Genomic DNA, 6684 nt, shown 5'->3' on the forward strand with positions numbered 1-6684 from the left:
ATTTCTGCATTTTTGTCTTGGACTCGCATCAACAATGTGAAAAAACAATGAATTAAAAATAGATTTGACTACTGGGTTTCCCTAGAACTATTTTTTTTAACTTGTCACAAATCACAGGCTAATGTTACTTCAGAGTTAATCAGATATTTTTTATTTTTTAATTAAACACATTCTAACAGAAGTCACAGACAATTTGACAGTTGAAGCTAATGTACCCGTTTAAGGAGACAAAATTGGATTAAAATTGTAATTCAAATTTGCAATTAATTAACTGATCCTTTAAAAGTAAAATAATACAATAAAAAAAAAAAACAATAGACATTTGACCCTCCGGTGGAAGCTTTTTAACCACTTTAGGAGACGAAATTCAAATCAAAATTACAATTCAAATTGGCAAATAAGTTACCCATTAAATATTTAAAAATAAAAAATAAAACATTTTAAATTTGACGCTCCCATAGTGCACTGCAACAGTTGAAGCTTTTCTAACTGTGCAAGGAGACAAATTTTAATCAAAATTACAATTCAAATTTGCACACAATTAACTAGCCATTAAAGTTTATTTTAAAACATTACATATTTGAAGCTTCCATAGTGCACTACAACAGTTAAAGGTTTTGTAACCAGTTTAGGAGACACTCGTGTTCAAGAAAGGAGATGTTTTCGTTGACTCATCAGAAGATGATAGACTATAGGCAACAGTGAAGACGAGGCAGGATGGATCCATGTTTTTATATTTACTCATAACTTTTTTGTATTTTATTTTCTCCAGTTATTCTGTCTATCTAAGATTATATTGAACTTCCCTGAAACGCTCACTGGTCAAAGCAGTCGTATTTTAATCGGTCTGATTTCAGGGACTTCAAATAGTGGCAACAATTTAATTTCTACTCAGGCTTCAGTCGACAGTCTAGATATGTTTGAATGATAAAAACCTGAGCTGGTCGGACATTTTTTAAATAATACATCGTAATAAAATCAATATTTGCTTCTTTAATTCACGCAAACAAGATCTCAACAAAGAAAGTTCCTTCCCTGGTTTACATGTGCACTTCTCTATCGACACCTAATGTGTTTGTTCCAAAGAAGGAAGAGCGAAAACAATTTGGCTGAGATGAAGTTTGAGTGAAGTGACAGAATAATCTCCTGAACGTCGATCAACGAGAGCAAAGGGAAGAATGAAAGACGGTGGATGACGTCTCTGTTCACGCTCTCTGAAGAGTGCAACCCTTTTTTCTTTCAGGCTCCCGCCCTCCAGCAGAAATACCTGCTGGATTAGAACCGCGGCGTTGGAAGCGCTGCGAGGCAAAAGACCAACCCCGCAACCTGGTTGAAAAAAAAAAAAAAACAACAAACATCCGAGCCGGGGTTCTGCAGAAATCCCCGGCCTTTATGCGAGAGGCGACCGAAGGAGATGAGGTTGCACCAGCATGTCTTCTCCTCCGTAACCCCGGGGGGTGATAGGTTGAGAACAGTGACTCGCATTGTTTTGCCCCCGTTACCACCATCCCCCCTTCTTCTTCTTCTTCTCCCGGCCTCCTCCTCGCCCCGTACCCCACCCAGCCGAAGATCGAGTTAACTCTCGCCCGCGGTCACTCCACCTCACAGGAACCCAATCCCTGAGCTGCCGTCTCTGGGGCCCGCCGCCAAGAAGTTAAAGCTCGACTCTCTCTCTCTCTCTCTTCTAATATGATTCATTACCAGCCGAGCATGGCTGACGAGGATGAAGCCTTAAGTGAGCGCCGCTGCGCCACTGTAGGCAGATATCAATCAACCGGGGCCGCGGAGACTTTCAGCTTCGCCACTTTCTCCGGCCTAATGTGCACATTCACACCATTCAGCAGAAATGTACATTAAAATGAATTGGGTCAGTATACCACATTATTAGAGTCTCTCGATGGGCATGTACGACGATCCTCCGAAGATCTGTAGGCAGCTTATTTCACCATCAAGGGCCTGGAGGCTAAAGCCTATCCCAGCTACATAGGGTGAGAGGAAGTGGACACTCTGAACAGCTTATCTTTGGACAGTAGTTACAGTTTAAAGTACTCAATAAACCTCTGTATGTTTTGGACTCTGGGAGGAAACCAGAGTGCCCAGAGTAAACCCTTGCAAGCGTTAAAATCAGAAAATTATATTCATAAGAATGTAACGTAACACATGGTAAGATAACTATTTATATGCTTGTATCCTGTATTGTTCTGGGTTCACTTGCTCTTTGCACTTTGTTCATCTATCTATCTATCTATCTATCTATCTATCTATCTATCTATCTATCTATCTATCTATCTATCTATCTATCTATCTATCTATCTATCTATCTATCTGTCTGTCTGTCTGTCTGTCTGTCTGTCTGTCTGTCTGTCTGTCTGTCTGTCTGTCTATCTATCTTTCTATCCATCCATCCATTCATCCATCCATCCGTCCATCCTGCAGAAATGTCTGTGTTTTTGTTTTATTGACCTCTGTACTCACAAATAAGTAGGTAATTTCTTTTTTATTCCAGTTTTATTATTTCATTTTTGTATTATGTAATGCCCCCACCAACAAATTTTTGTGTTATGTTTACAACTTTGGCAATAAAAATTCTGATGAGTTCTCTGATTCTGATTCTCAGTACAGGTAAAAAGCTTCATATGTTGGAACAAACTTTGCTTTGAAGTAAAGTTTTAAAGAAGCCAACAAAGCGGCTCATAATAAACTTATATCAGGTAACTGTCATGCCTAGTCTCATGATTTTATGTATCGCATTTCCTTTGCTTCCCAAGTTCCACGACGCCTGTTGCTCACAGCAGCTGAAGCTCATCACCTAATCACCACCTCGGCAGCAGAGCTTAAAGCCGTCTCTCCTGCAGCAACAGGCGCCAGATTATAATCGTCAGTCCCTGGTATGTACGTCCTCTATTCTCCCTCTGTGGATTCAATTTTGTCTTCTTAATAGTATTTTTTCTCCTCGTGCCTAATTTGTTTAGTTTAATTAGTTTTATCTAGCGTGTGTGTTTTTTTCTAATCACCGCTCTCTTGTTTTTTCAGCCCTCCTGAGTTTTTAAACAAAACAAATATGTGAGTAAAGGAGATGCTTTAAGTAAAAGTGTTGTGAATGATGAATTGTGAGTTGCACCTTCTATGAAAACTCATTAAATAGTAGCAATGGTTAAAGGCTTTGGTCTAGGAGCGCCTTCTTTAAAATTCTCGGCCATATAACCTTGCTTCTTCTTGGAGCATTACCAGTTATTGAATGTACCTTGTTGCTTTGTGTTAAAATACTGGCCCACCACCAACAATCCTGACATGATCAATAGCTAACACATCAGGTAGGTGGTCGGGGTATGTTGGACATCCTTCTGTAGCCTTAAACAATCATCAACGATGAAGCAAAAATCGTGTAACAATCTGATATTAAACGCCTTCCAATATGCCACTGTTGCTCAACCTATTCAAACATATTTGTGAACTTAATCACACCCACGTGCAGCATTGTCATGCTACATGGATGACAGTATACCTGTGAAAGTGTGCACAGCGTGGAGGTCTCTTTGTCTTGCTCCCGGTGCTGAGGGGCGAGAGCGCGACTCATAAATCACGACGGTGGATTGGGAGTAACAGCTCAAATTAAGATAAACCCCCCTTAATTATCAGCTAAACAGCCTGGTGTCCCCTCGCTCCCCGGGCTATCTGTCACCTAGCAAGCAGGACCAGTCACCGGGGGACACTTTGCTGCCCTCCACGTCCACACCGGTGCTGCTCCCCCTTTATCATTTACCAACACACCGGTACAATGAGCAGAGACTCCGCGGTGGAGTCGCCAGTTTGGTTCCCCTCCGTATCACTGTTACACATGTGGCTGTCAATCAAATTAACTTGTAATGTATCACCTCTTTGCATCTGTTAACCCCTCTCCTCCCTCTCGCCCCCTCCCCTCCTATCTGTTAGCTTATTCGCTATGCCAATTATCATTAGCCTAATGACTTCTCAATGGCTCTCAGTGCTCTCCTCCTTCAAAGGCCATGGATGTACCTTTGCCCCTCCTCCTTTTTCCCAAATTCGCGGCACAATGAGAAGTCCTGACATTCTGGTGTGACACACACAGCCTCCCTTGTCTTTCATTGTAAAAGGAATAGGTGGAGAAGTGGGCCGGGGGGCTCCTCAAAGAGAGACGCTGAAGTCATGACTGCAAAGAAGCTAAGAGGGAGAACTTTATTTTGGCATTTATGGTGTTTGAATGTTCCCTTTTTTCTCCTCCACTTCCCTCCGAGGCAGTGTATTGATTTTATATTAGGCCTGAGCTACCATCTGGCCGCCTCTGATTCCAGTGTTTGGAAGTGAGGGGGGGGAGAGATACCAGATTCATTACTTCTTAAATAAAGACTTCTTTTCAACTTGCTAATTACAGCCGGGTTTGCACCGATCTCGCCTGCGCCCATCAACCAAACGGACGCTCCCCAAAGGCAAAAAGAAACAACCTTTCATGAGCAACAACCTCCCTCAGGAGGCAGATATGCAAGCGCTCCACCTCGCCCTCATTCCTATGGTTCATTGATTTTCTTTTTTCCCCATCGATTTGTGATTCTCTCATGACAAATATTTAACATCCTGCCACACTATTGATCTGATGTTGGAAGGAAAAGGCGGGTGTGTTTTAGGTCGGGCTCATATTTACCCTCTGGCTGTGCCGGATGGGAATACTGTGGAGGAACCTATCAATTCAGAACCAAATTGGAATTTTAGGATCTAAGGACTCAAGGGTTGCAACAGTACTGAGGATGAGGAAGCCGTGTCAGTCTGACAAAGAAATGGCTGCCACGGTGTATGTATTAACAGCAAAGTATTCACTTGTTAAAAATTATAAAGTACGAACCCATACCTTCTTCATTGTAACGATATTCTACCCATAATTGCATGATAATACAGAGCTAAACAAAACCTACATTATTGCTTATTAACAATAAATAAAGAAATGAATTCAGATAACCTTTAGTGAAAACTGACGTCTCTCTATTTACCCCTTACACCTAAATATAAGTACTATGAGAAAAGTAATTCACTATTAAACTGTCACGTAAAAAAGCACAACTATAAAAGTATGAATAGCATCATAATTGCTCAAAAATAAGTATTTGTAATTGTGATTATGTTCCCTATTCTAAAGTCGCAGCAAGTATTTAAACAGTTATAACGTCAAAAATATTTAACACTTACAACAATAGTATTTTATTACTGGGCTAAAATACTTTCTGAAAGTACTAATAACACCGAATTACCATACACATTCACAACTACAAATACTAATTTTTTAGCAATGATGTTATGGTAGTATTATTAATATTGAATTACCTTTCTAAATGTACTAACACATAATAGGAGGTAAATAGAGAAAAGCTAGTTTTCACCAAAGTTAATGTTTGATTACTTCTTTATTCCCTGTTAAAAAACAGTAATTAAGGTTCTGTTCAGCGTGAACTCTAAAAATAAAATGATGCCAATAAGGGTAGAATATAATTACAATGAACAAGGTGTGAGTTAGTACTTTCTAATGGTTAATACGTGGTTCATTTTTAGATGTAAATAAGTAGCTTATTAATAGCTAACATGTGCTGCCCATTCTAGTCTTACCTGCTAATGCAAGCCCTCAAAATGAAAATTGTACGCATTGTTTCATAGATAGAGTTGGTAGCTCAGGTACTTAGCCATAATCTCTTACCTACCTGGTAAGATGATCAAGATCAACTGGAGCAGATCTAAGAATCCTTGCTGGATGTATTTACCCAGCTACACATTACCACTGGAATTGCTAGCGAAGGAAAGGGAATATTTGGCTTCGTACCAAATTATTTTGGTTGTTTGTTCTTTCTGCCATCATAACTGTCAAACAACAAGTGATCGCCAAACAAGATTCGAATACTACATGCGCACTTGCGTGTTGGTTTGCACGTGTAGACAGTAATGACAGGAAGTTGGCAAGGACTGTCGACGAGAGGCATTTATTGGCCATGACGGCACCTCATTAAGTATATGCAGCCGATTGAAATGAAAGATAGACATCACTGCTTCAAGTGTTCCCCGTGACAGCTCAAAGTGCTGCTCTTACATCACAACACATCAGCGACAACCCTAAAGAAAACATATTTAGATTGTTTATGCATTGAATACCACAGATACAGAACATGTTTTTTTTCCATATCAATATATCGGTTATGCTAGCTTGCGTGTGGTGGAGTCACTTATTCTGACATGAAGCAGGTTGCTTTCCAATGCTTACTGAAAATAAATTGTTCGATTTTACAGTTGAAAACACCTCAAAGAAAGGGAAGCGGCTTTGTACCAGTGTCCATTGAGAGACCTATCGTGAAGGTGCAAGTGCTATACAAGTCGTCGCTGAACAAGAGAGTGTGGGCAGCTAGGCCGGGCGGCTCTGAGGTCCGGCCACTGTTCTGTGATTAATGGTATGGGACGCGCCCCACTAATTGTGGTTTCTGACACAGGCACACGTCCCCAGACAAAGCCGGACAGGGATGGAGCAGGGTGCCATGCTCAATCACCTTCAAGCGCAAGAGGCAACGTGGGGCCATTCAGGCTAAGGAGAGGTCACATGACATCCGGGAGTAGACCGGGGGCTTAGGTGTAGGTAGGCAAGTTCAAGAATGGAGCATACGGTGGGGATTTACTCAGAGACAACAGCAACAG

Source organism: Callionymus lyra, chromosome 1 (assembly GCF_982586985.1).
Source record: "Callionymus lyra chromosome 1, fCalLyr1.hap1.1, whole genome shotgun sequence".
In the NCBI taxonomy this organism is placed as follows: domain Eukaryota; kingdom Metazoa; phylum Chordata; class Actinopteri; order Syngnathiformes; family Callionymidae; genus Callionymus; species Callionymus lyra.